We start from the raw sequence: 18,265 nt of genomic DNA, 5'->3' as shown, positions 1-18,265 counted from the left end.
TAAATTAACTATATTGTTTAAAAAGGCTAACCACATTATTTTTTACATAATTTTTTAAATACCTTAAAAATTAAAATAAATTTTCTAATAGAAATATAAAAGACTCAAATTTTAATACTTGTGTGTTCGTTTAAATTTTAAAACACCAAAAGGTTTTTCTTTTACTGATAATCTGTTATTACAAGTAACAGAAATATGACCTTGCTCTAAAATTTCTGAGAGGCATGAACAAAGGGGGTTTATTGCGCTTATCTTTCTGTTGCTTTTTTCTTCCTGGAATTTTTTAACCCTTACAGACCTGAATTTAACCTTTACAGACCTGAATTTAGAAAGTTTTCTAATTTTCAACGTTTTAATAATTACTTTACAACACCCAATGCACAAAACTTAATTACACAAATGCTTTTTGAAAAGGCACACGTATGCCGCATAATTTAATTCACAAACTTCACAATTATTTGAGGCATCTTATGAGACACAACAAAATTTTGAAAATAATTGTTACTATAAATTCCACCTGAACAGTTTCTGAATCTTTTTACTTCTACCCCTGCCACTTTCTGCCATATTTAGTACAGCAATCAAACTTGTAGCCACTAAGACACACACAGGCTAGCACTATTTTTCTGAACTTAAGCCAAATTTTACTAACTTTAAGAAAGAAGTGATATTTTTTCTTCAAAATTTTTGTTTGCACTTAGACTACACAGAAACTTACTGTGTTAAAAACAGGTATAGAGTATATATACATATACACTACCTCTGCATAAATTAAAGCTTATTATAACATTTTTGAACACTTTTAAAACATCACAATTTTACCAACTGTGGTCTTTATCTTAGAAAAACATTTTAACTCAGGCATCCTAACTCAGGAGAAAGGAACATTTGTAACAACAGAGAGACAACCATAAAAACCTAAGGGAAGTTAGGGTTGCATTACTACCCTAAGGGATTGGGGGGGGGGGTTCTTCCTGCTCGCCGATTGCTGAAGCGGCCGCCTGGCCAGGAGGGCAGGGGAGGGTAGCAACAGTTTGTTGCCACGTGTGGGGGAGCTGTTGGAACACGGGCTCTGGGGAGCAACTTCTAGGCACGGAGGGCAGCAAGAGCTGTGTTGGCAAGCTGGGACTTGGAAAGTGTGTGCTGTGCCTTTAAAGTATGAAAAGGGGTGAGGCCAGCTATAGGAGTGTAGAGATCAGAATCTCTGCCTGCCTGCAAGGGCTTTGCAGCGGGGAAAAAGTTAGCTTCCCAAGAGACAAAGAGTTCAGCTTTAAGTGCCGTGCAGACAATATTGTGCAATTCAGTGGGGGAGACAGTGCCGCCCCCCAATAGATTCTAAGCAGGAGAGCATGTAAGGGGCTTGGGGGCCATAGGAGGGTATGGCTTGAAACAGCTATTTGAGGCTTTTTCAATTAAAGGCCTTGTACTGTTGCAATTGCTGGCTAAGGAGGGGAGGGTAGTGAGGGGAGTAAAGATTTTGGTGGAGCAGGGACAGAGCTGAGACATTGGCAGGGTATGAGAAGCACCAGGGAAATCTTTAAGGGCAGTTTTTAGTTTTGCAGTGAAGGAAGAGCTGGAGGCATTAGTTAGGGAAGTGGTGGGCTTTTTAGGATTTTGCACAGAGGGCACAGCAGCAGAAGTGAAGATGAAGGGTCAGAAGAAGGAGGAAATTGAGAGACAGAGTCAGAGCGAGAGGGAGCCCGGGAACACTAGATTTCTGGGCAGGTTATAACGAACCAAGGGCAAGCATCATGAACAAACATCAAGAAATTACAAATATCTTTTTTGGTAACCTCTATATGTCTGCGTTTCAATTCAGATTGAATTTCTCGAATGAATTTAAGTTCAGAACTCAACGTAGCACCCATGGTAGTGAATCCAATGGGGATACCCCAAAAGCCAATCAGGGGAGGTGTTAGGGACGATAAATATACTGCAGTTTGATAAGGCTAACTTAATCTATGCGACCCTGATGGGGTACCTGCGATTTACGAAGAGGCTCCGGACTCGCCGCCTGCTAATCATCCAAGTGTGGTCGTGTCCTGCCCCACATTGGGCGCCAAAATGCGGGTGTCCTGTAAGCACCCCCGAAGGGGCCCGGCCAACGGAGAGTGGACGATAGGCTCACGAACAACCGCACCTTTATTTTGCAAAGCTCAGATCACACAGCCACACCTTGAAAAAATCTAAGAGAGGTTAATAATAATAAGGCCCTAGATAGGATTTCCGTTCAAAGGCTTTTAATGTGGTTCAGCACCTTCTTATATAGAGAAGGTACAGGGGGCAGGCAAAAGGCAGTGTCAATCACTCTTTTTAGTGCACAGACCATCTCATTATTCCAAATAAGGTATAAACACAGGACAGGTAGGTTGAAACAAGGAACATAACATCATTCCCCAAATATGGAAAGTGGGTAGTGGGGCAGGGGGCAGTCATGCTAGATCCTGGGTAGAGTCTGTTTGGCCACATTTCTAAGCCCTTAACAGATTTATGGTGGGACAAAGTTCTTAAGGAATAACTTTGTAAAAACCCAATGTTGCACAAAACAATAAAAGGTACCTTGTTATCTCAAGAATGTGGGCTAGGGGAATCTAACTTCATTCCAGGCTGTGTTCTTTTCCCCTGGGCTAAGAAATTATTTATTACTTTAGTTTCCTGCTGGCCCAGGGGCTTTGTAGCAAACAGCACGTAGAACTGGAAAATGGCAGAGAGGTTTTTGCAAAAGTGGCCACTGTCAGGTTACGGTAGTCAACAGTTGATGATCCTGTCATGTATCCCATTCTGAGAGGGTGTTTTAGAGCTTCAACCAAAATCACTCATTAAAAAATAAAAAAAACACTCAAGATGAGAAAAGCATAGAGTTTTATTTTAAGTAAATATTCCAAAATGGGTTGAGTCCAGGAACACAAACATTGCGATAGTCCTTGGAATTCTGTTGTCATTGGATTTGGAAATTTGAAATCTGGTTGTCAGGGGCAACTGAGGTGAAAACTGGCAAGAAATGAGTCTGGGGTAGGGCAGAGAACCTTCACACAAGGCCTCAACTAAAGGGCCCAGGTTCATTAAAACTAGACATAGTGAAACTATATTATGCACCATCTCTAGGCCTCTTTAGATGACCCATATCCTCTACCTTAGTCTAATTTAGTGAACGTGAACGAAGCTCTGTACAAACCCTAATAGTAAATAAAATAACTAAAAGGAACAGCAATATACATATAAAAATAGTCAGGACCCAAAGGATCCATTTTTTAGATTGGTGCTTCGCAGTGAAGAAGTAGGGCTGGTCCTGTGTAAGAAGAAAAGACAGTTATTAGGACCACTACAAACCATCCATCATCCCACCTACAGCTGCCTGGTCCCCAACCTGAAAGAGTACTTTTCTGTAGACCTACTTTTCTGGGCACCTCTCTTGCCCAGCTCAGTGAGTGTAATCTCACATCAACTCTACATATCATGGGATCCCAGGGAGCATTGTGGGGGATTAAGATTAGAGACCTCACACCGCACACCAAAAAGCCTGGAAGATGAGGCATGTAGGACTTTCTCTTCATATATATTCATTTCCTACTCCTCACTACTGTGCTTTCTTTTCCCTGGTAATATTGGGTATCCTGTTAAATTATTCCCAAACAAGAAGCACAAAGGGGCTGACTCTACTCTCCCTCTCAGAGAACCGATGTTAGCACACAGGCATATTTCAGAGTAGGAGATTGGTCAGGGCTGAGGAAGGGAAAGAACAGACAGCAGACTCCAATCAGGTGTGACTGTGCTAAGTGTAATTGTCTATGGAAAATCCTACTAGACGTGTAAGGCAGACAACATACTACGAGGCAGTAAATAGAGACAGGTAATGGGCTCAGAATTGGAGAAGGAGAAAAGTCAAAACAGAGGAAAAATCATGGGCTCCTGTGGGGGTCAGATCCAGTCAAAAAAGTATAGGGTCTGTCCAGTTATGGATAAATTTTGTCCTCCCTTAGGACTCCCTAAAAGGCTGTAGGTACCAAGGAATGTTTTCAAGCAGCCTTGGAGACTGGAGTTAGTCACTTCTGGCAATGATATAAGATGGAAGGAAGATAGAAGAGAACCTTGCAGTTCAAACCTCGTGATAGTGTTTTGTCCAGAAAGCACTCTATTAAGATTCTTCCTAGTAAGGAATTTTAATGTGGGTTTTTATCAATGGTTCTTCCAACGACAAAAAGAACCAGGGACTGTCAGTAATAGAAGATGAAAGAGGACCCAGGAAAAAGAAAGAAAGCCTGCATATTAGCCTATATATTCTTTCTTTGATTATTCCAATTACTTAGTATACTCTTTTCCCTGAGAGACCTCCTCTTCTTGTGTGTAGGACAGAGGATGCTTGGGTCCCTACATGGCCTTTTGGCTGTACTTGCCTGTGTGAACCCTCTTCCTCTCTGAGAGGCTCTCTTCACCCTCATTGAGATTATATGTTCTCTAGCCCACCTTACCCTGCTACACAGCCATAAGAAATTGACAACTGTTTTGACAATGAGGAGAAAGCAGGTGGTAAGTGGTAATTGAAGAGTTGAAGATAAAGTCTCCTGGTGTTTGATTTGTGCCAGAAGAGGTGGGGAACATCCCTCTAAAAACTCCAAGCTTCTTCCAGACTAGCTATGTTGGACTTATACTCACCTTACTGGGGCACTTGAGTCTATCTCGACTATATCTCAAATGAATGTATGGGGTCTTATAGCCAACAGGTTCCAGCTGGAGAGAGAAACAAGGCAGTATGATTTCCTCGAAAGAAGACAGAGTCATGGAGCTCACTCTGTCCCATGTGTTTGCAAGGTTAGTGCAAATATATCAGACTCTTGGGATAAAACTATATTTGCCATAGTGATCACAGAATTCTTATTATACAACTAGATCAGCAAGCAAAAAGGAACCCACTGAGACATGGAATATGTACCAGGGATTTACCCATGAAGACTCAGATTTCTAGGAGAGGAAGTATGCAGAATCTTCAAAATTGGATGTGTGTGCAATCACAGTAGTATGTTATTGAATAATGTGGTTGATCATTGTATTTGTAGAAAAATCTGAGAGCATTTATTATTTCCATGACCCATTTGTTACATTCCTCTAAGCTTTCTCAAGATTTTCTTAGATTTGGGGGACAGTTCAAATACTATTTTTTTGGTGACACCCGTCAGTTCTCAGAAATCACCCCTGGCAGGCATGGGGGACACTATGCTATGCCGGGTTTTGAACCACCGTCCTTCTGCATAAAAGGCAAATGCCTTACCTCCATGCTCTCTCTCTAGCCCCAGTTTAAATACTTTTTAGGGGCCAAAAGTGGCCACTTCTAGTAATGCAAGGTCAAGCAGCCTAAGTCTCATGGGAGAGGATTGACTATGAAAATATGACATTATTTAGGCCCACTGGCTTTGGAATACACGGAAGTATTTTCTGAAACATTTTAGGAGAAATAAGAATCAAGAAAGTTTTCGATTATGACTGGATATGAAAACCAGGCCAAGAATCTCCTGCCTATCTTCCATAATCAGCATATGCTCTGTTTGATGATCCTGTCATGTATCCCATTCTGAGAGGGTGTAACACCACAGGGCACTGCTGTGAGTATTGAGCTTCTGTCCGTTCTGTGATTTGCTTCAATGCATATCTTGAACTCTTCAGCTCCTGATCTCAAGGTTATGACAAAAAAGACAGAGATAGGTGATCTGCTTAGTACTGACTACTCTGAGCCCATGATTTTGCTTTTCTTATTGCAGAGCACATTTTGTGTGTCCCATTGTGACACAATGAAAGTGGAATGCTTGTCATGTTATGGGAGAAGTAACAGGGTGAAGTGGACACATCAGCTCAAAGATTAGATCTGCTTAATGTGATCTGTAAAAGTGGGGCAAGACAATGAACTGACCTAAATTAAGGGCAGCACTATACTGTGTGTTGGCAAAGCCACCTTGGACTGTTTGAGCATAAAGGAAAGGATGAAAGTCAAGCATCAGTCAAGAGTAGCTTCACAATAGTTCCATTCATTTTCTTTTTTTCTTTAAGTATGGAACGCTTCACCAATTTGCATGTCATCCTTGCGCAGAGGCCATGCTAATCTTCTCTGTATCGTTCCAATTTCAGTATATGTGCTGCTGAAGCGAGAACTCCATTTTCTTAAAGCTTTATATTATTATATTATAATCATTTATTATAATATTATAATCATTTCATTCATAGTGAGAAAACAGGTAGACAACACAGGATATGCTGAGGAGGTCAAACAGGAAACAACTGGTAACATCTAACTCTGTATTCTTTTTCTGTGTTCTCAGGAACTACCTTATCTGATATCTCCTGTCATTTATTTGGCTTCTCATATTCTCTCCAGGATTTTTCTCATCAATGCTATCAATTCCAACATGAGCTATTATTGGTCCCCAGGAAACTTCCCAACTTCTTCTAATACCCATTTTGATACAACTTTTGTCTCCATCATTTGACTCAAGTTCAGCTAAATGTCACTAATGGCAGCCATACGTCATAACTTCTCTTTCTGTATTCAACTCATCCAACATTTCAGCCTCATATACATAAGTCTATTTTCTCAAAAGTAGTGTTGTCAGCTCTGAAGAAAAAATACCCTCAATTTTGCCTTTGTTCTTCATTTGCTACTGATGGCAAAAGTGACAATAAGCATTCCAAAACTTACTTGGAATAATTCAGGGCTCGCCTTACAGAGAAAGTAATCTAAAAATTTAATGAGAGCTGAAAATGCCGGTACAAAATAAAAACAATATTATGGTACCAAATGATATAATCAATCTCATAGTCTTACTAATATCCAGTGCTTTAATAACCAACCAAGATACACTGAGTGGTAATATGTATAAAACAAGTCAACTCAACTTTCTGCTGTTTAGCTTCTTAACAGTCAGGGTAAATGCAAGTTCAAAAGTCAAGGCTAGAAAATGATTAATGACACAAATGCTAAGTGATCATCAATAAAGAATAATACATAAATTTCAAATGAAAACAAATGTCAAATGTGGAGGCACATTTTGGGCCCAGGCCAAAAACAAGTGTGTAAAAGAGTGGGCAACTTCCCCCTTCTGAGGTGTTCTGCATTCCAGACAGAACAATTCATAAATCCAACTATGGTTAGCTATCATAATTTTTAAAAGTCATTATGCCCATCCTCAGTGTAATGATATCCAAAACATGTAACCAACAGGTATTAGAGAAAAGATAACTCTATAAGGAAACTGATAAAAAAAAACATATACACACAACAAGAGAGTATTCAGTATTAAAAGATTAAAAAATTATCATGCTGTGAGCTGTTAAATGAGTTGAACTAGATGAAATCATTTGAGTAAAGATTCACAGTCAGGTCTAGATTGGATTTAGAAGGACTTGTGTCATTTATGTATTATTAAGAAACATAGAGTGAAACAACAAATGACCAAAAGCAACAGAACTGGAGGATTGGTTTAGAGATCAGAGATTACCAGGCAGAGGGTAGGGCAGTATGAGAGGAGGCCTAATCCTATATTAAAAGTATGTGGTCATTCTGGTGGTGTGTGTGATGCTTAAATCATGTGCATTAATGTATCAACCTTATTGTAAACCATGGTACTATCATAAAAATGAAGAAAAATTTTAATTTGTATTCTTTTCTGTCTGTTCTTTCAGGGAATTCCCTGTTGGCTTCATGATTTGGAATAAGACATCTGTAATTGTCTTCTTCATTTTCTAAATTTCTGTCCCAAACCAACCCTCTCTTTGAGCTTCAGGTTTAAATAGAACTTTCTGTTCTATCTGAACAGACAGCATTCTTTTATATGTTTTCACGGGTGCTGTGGGATAATGAAAGCTATGGTCTATTCTCCACATAAATGAATGGCCATAGCTTCCTAGTTTCAGAGATGGTGCTTGGTGTGAGAAATTGAATCAATGGCAGAAGTATTAAAGGCATCTCCTATTTAGAGTGCTCCACAACAAACTTGTGACTTTCTATCTCTCCATGCCCCATCCAATATGGCACAAATATCCCTGTTTTCACTAGGATCTTATCATGATTTAATCAAAAATGCAATCTAATAATACTGTCTTTCAATAAAAGGTGGTTCTTTAAGTGATATCTTTTTTACTTCCTTCATTTTATTTCTATTTAGCTAGAGCTAGAAAAGGCAGTGGGGCACCTTGCAGCCTTGTCTGATTATTCTTATCAGTTTGGAGCTGCTCCCAGTATGAGTGTAAATTGTATGTGCTCAGGGGTATGTGTGTAATATCCATTACAAAGGTGGAAAGGCAATTCCTAGGTAAGTGATAAATAGGGGAAACCTCACTGCAGAAAGACTGACAAGATTTTCTTCCTATCCAGGAGTTTCCAACTGCATGTCTATGGTGGCTCCTACATTAATGAGGTCAAATACCAGGAGGCTGGGTATGTTCTGTGAAATTTTCTGGTCTTTCTTCATTAGGGCTGTTTGACCTTGGTAAAACAAAGTGATAGCTTAGTCTGGATTTCCTTTATTTTGAGCTTTGTGGTTGTTTGGAACATAGTTTTCATGTCTTCTAAACCTCTCTCTCATGGAAACTTTATGTCGTGGTTATCCAGAAGCAAATCCAGATGATTAATTTCCAATCTATAGAGATGAGACATTACTATTGTGTGTGACTTTAAGGAAACGTGTATTTATGTGCATGTGTTTGTGTGGGTGGCTCATTGTGCTTGAACCATACTCAGAAGTGTTCAAGACATGCCTTGAAATGCTTGGGAGACACCCTTGGCTATGCTCAATAAACCTTCTAGTTGCTGGAACTTGCTTTGAAATGGGTCATTGACAGACCATGTGGCCTCCTGTAATACAAGTGTCTTACTTCCTATACAGTTTCTCCATAAGCAGATACTAGTGGGTGTTGTTTATTTTATTTCAGTGAAAGCTCACATATGTAGTAATGCACACTGTATTGTTATTATTATTAACAAAATAATAATAATGAAGTGCTGGTGTGAAACTAACTTCATTTTGTGAAAAGGAACTAACTTCCATGTAAACAACATTGGGGACATTTGCCTGAATCATTCCTGACTTTCCAGCTACTTCCACCAACACCCCCAACTTCTTCCAGTATGATCTACCCATATAGGGAACCTTATTTTCTATGCCCTTCTCTTTTACTTTTAGGCTAGAGTCACTGTGACTGGCTCTTGTATGACAGATCAAGCCTGAAAAGTGTCAAGATTGACATATGTAATCCTGGCGATCAAACCCAGGTAAGCTCCATGCAAAAGATGCACTTACCTACTGTAATACTTACCTGGCCTAAATTTGTATGTGTTTGAAATGCATCCATATATGTCGATAGGTAATGTGTTATTTACTAGCATTGCTCTAGGCATTATAATAGAAAAGTACACAGAACCTAGCCATCTCTTGCAAATAGATAAGGAGTTTAATGCAGGGATACAGACGATGCCGCCATAACGGTTTTCATGCAAATACTTTAAGAATTAGGTATATGTCTTTGTTGTTGTTGTTTTCGGGACACACCCATTGATGCTCAGGGATTACTCCTGGCTATGCTCTCAGATATAGCTCCTGACCTGGGGGGGATCCTATTGAACGCCAGGGGATGGAACCGCGGTTCGTCCTAGGCTAGCACTTGTAAGGCAGATGCCTTATCTCTAGTGCCACTGCTCCAGTTTTTGAGTTCAGGTATATATGTGTTGAAGATATCACCAGGAGACAAATAAGTAGTTGTCTGAAAACAAATTGCTGGACATGAATTTCAAAGTCTTTAAAAATTTATTGTTCTATCCAATTGTTTTTAAAACCCTAATAAGTTAGTGTGAACTCAAAACTGAGACTTGATATATTATCTGTGATGATCATAAATTAAAATGACTGAGTAACAAACTAAAATCACCTGATATCTGAGGAGAGAAAGATTGTTTTCAGAGGGTGTCCACAGTGATAGGGCATACAACAAAGGAGAAATCAGAATAAAAAATACAAGTAATCCCTAGTGCTGTGATGTTTTTAGACTTTGGGCAAGTCTCTAGAGTAGCTACTGGTGGACCCTATATGAGTTTGGATCGAGCTTTATCCTTGGGAACAAACAGCCTTCACAGAGTATTGTAGCTATGGAAGCAAGAGAATTTCGCCAAGGATGGCTCCCAAGACATTGGAAAAATGGCACTATGACCCAGGTATTCCCCAGCAGGTAAGATAAGGTGTGTATCACTAACTTTGTGACTTTGACACTCAGCAATATTGGTCATTGGGGGGTAAATTCCATCTACCTCTGTGGGTAGTTCCTCAATCTGCACACTCACCATGTTGTTCCAGAGAGCAATGGCCATTTGATTCTGCATAAGGGATGAGAAGAATTTGCAATCCATAGTTATGTAGGAACGGAACTCTTTCTGCAAGAAAAGGATAAGAAATTATCTCCCCCCCCCAAAAAAAAAAGATCTTCTCATCACCTTACTGGTTCTAAGGCATTTTCTAATGAATACTTTGTGTTTTGCTATAATTTTGTTGATGGATAAATTTGCCACCTGGGAATTTATTTAGATAGAATGGAATTGTTAGGTTTCTCAAAATATCTAATCCTAGCTATTTTTATCACATTTGGTCACCTCTGATCACATAAAGTGGATCAGAGGAGAGGTTTTAGTCAATTTAAACAATCAATATAGAAGATCACATAAACTTTCAGAAGCCTGGTCACTGCTAATTTCCTCCCTTTTATTCCCATGAATCAGAAAGAATGAGTATTTGTAGGATTCGAAATGAGTCATAGGATATAGCCATGGCAAGACTGAGAGAAGATTGTCTCAAAAACTCCAAAATAACCAAAAAAAAAGGATACATTTTAGATAGAACTTATAGATACAAGAATGGAGGAATATATTTTAGCTGATTCTAGCATCAGTTCAGAGGTTAAAATCCCTCTAGAAAGGAAAATATAAAAAAGGAACAGGGAGATTGTGTTTAGAACATACATATGTACCACCTAACATTCAAAACTTTTCCTTGAAATGACCCCAAAATGACTCCTAACGCAAAATACCATGATTTGAGTGTAAAGTTGTAAAACCAACTTTCCAAACTATAATAATAGCATCTACACCCACCCCTCTAATTTTGGATCTGAAACTTTTTATTTTTTTATAAGTGACCTCATTTATCTCCCCTCTGGAGAAGTTCACATATTTCCCTGAACAAGTTACTTTCATTTCCTTTAGCATAAAATCTAAATAATACTGTTTTTATTTTTCTGCACTAAACCTGAAATTCTTTATAGACAGAAAAACAGATGGAACTGTAAAGAACCTGGACAAGGGTCAGCAATTATTTCATTTGTCTTTAAAGAGAAACTCTTTTACACTTTAATTCCATAGCTCCTCAAGACATTTGGCATTGGTGATAAATTCCCATGAGATGTAGTTTAAAAGTTAGATTCACGTGAAATATGAACGTTGGCAAATGTAAGTACTAAGATGCAACTACTTATGTCTCAGAGTGCTCCTGGAAGATTTAATCTCATCCTCCTAGGCACTTCCCTGAGTGACCATGTTAAGTATACAGGGAAGCTGTAGATTCCACTCTCCATGTTATTACCTCTTTTCCCACCACTTCATATAAATCACCTGCAACACCAAAACATCAAAACTCCATAGATACCCAAAACAGGAAAAAGAAGGGAGAGCCAGAATAAAGAACCCTAGGAAGGATTATCAAGACAAAAATTTTTAAACCAGTCCCCATAACATTATGATGGAGAACAAAGACATGGCCTGTAGAGGGGTCTACTCATGTCCTCTCAGAACCACCAAGACATACTCTATGCATCAAAGAAGACCTTCTGAAGAATGGCTGTGACACCACCGCGAAGTCTTCACGTGATGCAAAGTCTGAACTGAAGGAAATTTTGTAGGCAACTTCCTAGAAGTGGAGAAAAGGCAGGTTAACCACGCTGGCATGGCTGCATAAAAAATTTTCAAATTCTGATCACTGGAGTGGATGGAGACATGACAACCGCCATGTTAGCAAAGAGAATATATGCGTATCTCTATGGTTAAATAACCACAGAACCACCCAGTTAGGTTATCAGTCAAAAGCAATGCCAAATTCTCCCTTCTCAGGTAGCAAAGATGTCGTCTAAAATATAGGGTTTTACAACATTGTGGGGTAAATCTCAACACCAGTGCCCCATGCCCCATGATCTTTGGATGAATAAACTTGATCAGGTTACATCATAAGGATTAGATATGCTCATCTGAAACAGAGTGCATGTCTGAAACCAGGAGATCCACCTCACAGTTTCAGGTCAGTGCCTATAGATGAGGAGATATAGGTAGGGGTGTGGGAACAAAGTTGATCAGGACAACACCTCAGATGTAAGTGGAGGGAGACATTCAGAGAAATGGAGGATATTGCTCCCACCTATATAAAGGCTTTTTTTTTTTACTAAATTGACCAAAAATATGACCCATAAATTGACAAATGGGAATTCTACAAGTATATCTGCTGAGATTTCACTCCTTCTCTCTCCAGGCCTGGTGCTTTACTTCCTGGCAGAAATATGTCGGGAGCCTGTACTTGCCTTTAGAACTGCCTAGCTGTATGTAACTCACCCCATTTTCATACTGTATTTAGGAAATTTTGTCAGAAGGTAATTAGGGAATACATAGAATCCCTCAGGGTTCACCTGAAAGTACATATTTATTTCCAACAATTCTTCCTTTAATTCAGGTCCCATGCCATGAAAACAAGGACAATTTCTGTGAAAGGAGAGAAATTCTTAAGAAAGATGTGCATACATTAATCCCCACATCCAACCTTGCTCAGTTATGAAGATATTTCAGGGCTACAATATCCAATGAGTACTTCTTCCTGTTGTAAGTGTTAGCACCTAATGCCAACCCTTCAAGAAGGATTCTCATGGAAGAGCTCATGTTGGGAAAGAGATTTATAATGATTCTGTCTATTGCTACATATTCCAGGCCTGAAGAGTTCCACTCATTTTGGACTTTGTTATAACATTGATTGTGGGAGTTTCTTGGGATTCATGAGACAATCAAACAGCCTGAGATACCTAATAAAGCATGTACCTAGACTCACGGAGAGTGTAGAAGTCATGCATATTCTCTAGCTACTGGCATTGCCAAGGGAATGCTGATGGGGCATTTCCTAGCAAGAATAAAAAATGTGTGACTATTTTCCCAACAAGTCCACTGGACACAGATGCAAATAAAATCTGAAACAGATCTTTTTCCCCAGAAGCTGACAGCTTCCTCCACAGATATGCCATGATATAAACTAAAGCCCCCAAAGGCCTTCTCATTCTTCCCATCATGAACTTAGTTTTGAGTCAGAATCCAAGGACTGTCCTCCTCCCCAATATAAATACTTCTATTGACACTTATCCTAGTCTGATACATGGGCTTTCCTGACACATTCCTTATGCCTTGATTCACAAGGGTTAACAGATATAAAAGCCTTATTTCTTGGTTAAGAATGAACTATTCCAAAAGAAGGAACCAGAATCCTGTTACAAAATCTTATATCGACTACCCTTACTGTCTTCTACTCAAATATTTTCCTTGCTGTTGGATAATAATAGAATCTCATCCCATGCACAATACTCTTTTCTGGAGCATTTGTTCTGGGACTCACTTTACTATAAACTGGATCCAAAGAAATGAGGAGACTTGTAGTCATTAAAATGACAAAACAATGCCCAGGAAATTGGTCAATAACCAATATGGTAATCACTCCAGGATGAACTGCCCACATTATTCTCATCTTTGGGAATTTCAGTTTTTTAAGAATTAAGAGCTGTCTACTTACAGAGGTGTTTTGACACAGTGTTCTGCTCGTTGAGGGTAAAATGAAGTCACATCCATTACCTCCACCAAGTTGATGAAAACCTTCGGAAGCTGTGGGAATAGAAGGGGACTTTAATTCCACACTGGTTGTGAAGAAAAATTGATGATGACTCGAAGGATCCTGAAGTTTATCCAAAACCCAAGTGCCACTTCCCCGACTTACCCTCATTAATATATCGAAGCTCAAATAAGGAAATTGTCTCCCATAGAGTTCCCATGCGTGTGAGTCTCTAGAAGCACCCAGGCCAACTGAGTTCAGACCACCCAAAAACTTAGTCTGATTTACTTAAAATAATCTCACCTCCTCCAATTTAACTGGGGAGGACAGTAAAACACTGTACTTACATTCCCACATTCAAGTCAAGTAACTGTTGACAGTAGGATTTAAGCTCAGTTGGCCTCTCACTAACCTGCTGTCTTAGAGCATTCCAGAGATAGAGCCCATAGAGTGAAGCAAGTTTTGTGAAAGCATGGCCTTTGGATATAATTTTTTCATACCCTCATGTAAAAGATGTGAAGTGTTTGATTCATATATTTGATGAATTTCTCCTTTGCTTTTGGATCCTGTAAAGAAAAAAGAAGTTTCTCCTAAACTACTTTGTTCCCACGAGAGATGAGAAAAATAATGGTCCAGAGGCAAACACAGAAGTAATTTAGAGGGCCAGAGATTAGTAAAGTTGTTATGGAGGTATTTCATACCAATGGGATACTAAGCTCTATTTTTGCTCTTTGTGGCACCAAGACTCTTCTATGAGTCAAACTGAACCATTCATAGACATCCCTGCTTTCTTGAATTTCATGACCAGTATCATTCTCAGACATTTCAGGAGTCCAGAATCATGAAATCTATCTATAATTGATGTTAGCCCTATTGAAAATAATGGAGCCCTAGTGACCATGTTCCAATTACTGTCAGCTTTGTCACATAGTGGCTCCTTTGTGGGACATTTGTTGCTCATCTATCCCCCTAAACTTCTGTCTGTTTTGATTCAGGCCTATAATCTACTCTTCTGATCCATTTTCAAGTGGAGATAAACTTTGACCTTTCTTTCTTTGCCCCTTTCTTTCTCTGCAAGAGTCATTCCTTAGCATAATCTTCATGGTCTTTTCATAAGGATAAACCTGTAGTTTACTTTGCATGTCATCCCATCTGAATCTTCCAGGTGGGGGCGATAAAGGAAAGAATAAAGAGCTTGTGGGTGAGGCGAGAAAAAAACTTTTTGGCAGAACTGATGCCTGGCTTGGTTGTTATTTAGGAGTTGACATCAGAACTGTTAAAAGACTCGCCTCACCAACTTTTCTCTCCCAACCTTTGTGACCATCTGGATTATTTTGATGGAGACCTGTTACTTAGGCTTCCCAGAGGAGGGGGAATGGAAGAATGGGATATAGTCTCCCATTTTGGGAGATATTTCTGGATTTTCAAATCACCAACAAGGGGTTCAACATCCTCCAACAAATGGAGCCCGGAAGAGGTGAATCTGGACTGTCTGTTAATGTAAGTGACATGTCTTATTGGAAATTGCCTCTGGAGCTCCTTGACTGGTTTCTATGGATACTCACACTCACTATACCATCTGTTATTAAACACATTGGTTTGGCATTATTCAAGTGCATTATTCTGTTTGGATGTAAACCACTTGGTTTGGCACTAGCAAATATCATTGTCGTTGGATGGTTGCTGTTTACAATTCAATCGAAAATTTCTACTCCAATCTCTGCATCGCTTTAGTGGTCTCCATTAGTTATAGTTTGTGGAATTTCTGTTTTGGCTAATATGGCTATCGTATGCATAGGCATTGGCTGGTGGTTCGGATATAGACATCGTGGAAATTGTAAAGTGCTGACCGGGATGGATAATAAAAAATTTATCCTACGAAAATTCAGACTAAGGTACAGGCTGATAAATCTAGCACTGTCATCAAGAGTATAGGCATTTGCCGGTAAAAAATCAACCTGGACACGTAATTTAGACACGATCCAAATCAAAATCTTGACACTGATGACCAACCTTCGGTGCTAAGTTCACAAGGGAGTCCTGATTCTGTTCACAGTGTGGACTCACATGATAGAGCCAACTCAGACAATGAACCACATTCTAGTACTCCACACCACAGGCCTCAGAGCCCTGTGCAAGATACTTCTGTTAATCCAGCCTCAACTCCATTGCAGACAGTATATGTTTCAACTTATCACACTCTTAAAATGGAGGATGTGGAACGGTTTAAAAAAGCATGTAAAGATTTTGGGGCAACCTCTCCAAACTGCCTGGAGATGCTAAGATTTTGGTGTCAGAAAAACAATTTGGATCTGTATGACTTTAAAAAACTTGCTGAAATATGCTTGCCATCTAAACAGTGACCGAATGGAAAATGTTTTATGTAGAGAGCATGAAATCCAAAATTTATAGTCCAGATGGAAAAAGAAAAGTGTGGCAGGAGTTAATATCTTGTATGAATTATTAAGGGAAGAAAATCAATATTTAGATGTCCAGGCACAAGCAGCTTTACCTAAGGAAATCTCAAAAATAATTAAGAACATTGCATTGTCTTCATGGGAAAGAATTGATGCTAACAGTACTGGTGAGGGAACCTTTTTTTTTTTTTTTTTTTTTTTTTTTGGTTTTTGGGCCACACCCGGTAACGCTCAGGGGTTACTCCTGGCTATGTGCTCAGAAGTTGCTCCTGGCTTGGGGGACCATATGGGACACCGGGGGATCGAACCGCGGTCCGTCCAAGGCCAGCGCAGGCACCTTACCTTTAGCGCCACCGCCCGGCCCCAAGGGAACCTTTTTAAGGATCATCCAAGGCCCCCATGAGCTTTATGTAGAATTTGTGGCTAAGCTCAAAGATGCTTTGAAAATACAAATTAAAAATGATGAGGTGAGAAAAATTCTAGAAAAATGTTTGGCTATTCATAATAGAAATTCTGCTTGCACATTGGTATTGGCTCTGTTGCAGGAAAAAGCTGATTTTAAATTAATTTTTATATGCATGTAGGAATGTTTATGGTATGCCCCATTCATTAGCAAACTTAGATCCGGTGCAAACCTTTGCAATTACTAAAGGAACAATACCTCTTTACCTCCAGGAACAAAAAGTAGTCCAAAAGCCAGGTCTCTGCCCAAAATGTAAAAAAGGTCACCACTGGGCAAAAGACTGTAGATCTGGAAAGCTCCCTAATAATAACATAGGGAGAAGTTTTAACACAAACTCTAGGAGACAATTTGCCTGTTAGCATTGTGAAAAACAGGGGCATATTAAAAGGAATTGTCATCTTTTGTTAAATTCAGCTCCTCAGGACATACAGTTTGGAAACAGGGAAATGCCTACAGGGCCAATCCCTAGGCCCTTTGAAATCAGGGGCAAAGTCATCAAACCATAATTCTTCCTGGCCCAGTCCAAGAAGATTTGGGCCACACCCTTTTGATGTTTAGGGGTTAGTCCTGGCTAAGCACTCACAAATCGCCCCTGGCTTGGGGGCAACATATGGGATGCCAGGGGAACGAAACCTTACCTCTAGCACCACCTCTCCGGCCCCGAGAAAAAAATTCTTAATCATATTAATGTTGCTTTATGATTGTGTTTTGAGATATATTCAATTGGCAACTTTTGACTTTTCATCTTAACATCATTGATTTATTGTCCTCAATGTAGATTTTAGGATGGAGGTATAATCATAGTTTTGAAATAACCATACTTTTTGGGTAGATTCTTTTCACAGTGCTCGTTATCGATGACTGATTACGAAGGATTTACTGTTTCATATTTTATTATAGGACTTTACGGTCATATTGCACATGAAGTTCTTTTTCAGATTTACTCGATTCTACTTTAAAATAGTTTTTTGTTATTGTGAATTTGAAAATATACATCTAAACAGTTTTTCTGCAATTTTATTTTCAAAGCATTATTCGTTGATTCAGCTGAATTTTTTCTTTAGCTCTATTTTAATTCCTTCCCAATAAATATTTTTGGTAATTATGAGTGAGTGCTATTCCCATAACTTTGTATAGTATGTATTTACATGTCTTATTGCGTGTCTGTCCGTATGGTTTGTATATGGCTCCCTTTTCCTGATGTTTTATCCCTTAATTTATTATTCCTTACTATTCCCTCTTTCTTCCTAGTCCTTAACATTTTATTTATAGGAATCCCATCACATGTGTGGATCGCCTCCTTTACCCACAATTACAAGCCTCCTGATTTTGGACTGAGAAATACATAGTTAACTGTTCCAGTGCTGTATCCAATATCAAGTTACAACTTGTCTTCCCTGATGCACCAAATGTCTTTGGTAGGAATTTTGGTAGTTCTACACTCCCTAACTTTTTATAGTGATTTTTGGACTTGGTAAAACATTTTAGCTTATGTATTTGTATTTTTT

General features: G+C 39.1%; 1 non-coding gene across 1 annotated transcript; it reads right to left on the bottom strand.

The window, feature by feature from the left end:
- Positions 1 to 6,034: 6,034 nt before the first annotated feature.
- LOC126025158 (U6 spliceosomal RNA) lies at positions 6,035 to 6,141 on the bottom strand. The gene has a single exon (XR_007501202.1). It is a non-coding gene; the product is annotated as a U6 spliceosomal RNA (small nuclear RNA).
- Between the last annotated feature and the right edge of the window lie 12,124 nt (positions 6,142 to 18,265).

Source organism: Suncus etruscus, chromosome 12 (assembly GCF_024139225.1).
Source record: "Suncus etruscus isolate mSunEtr1 chromosome 12, mSunEtr1.pri.cur, whole genome shotgun sequence".
NCBI lineage: Eukaryota > Metazoa > Chordata > Mammalia > Eulipotyphla > Soricidae > Suncus > Suncus etruscus.
Note: the sequence above shows the minus strand (reverse complement) of the source record. Positions and strands in the feature narration are given on the sequence as shown.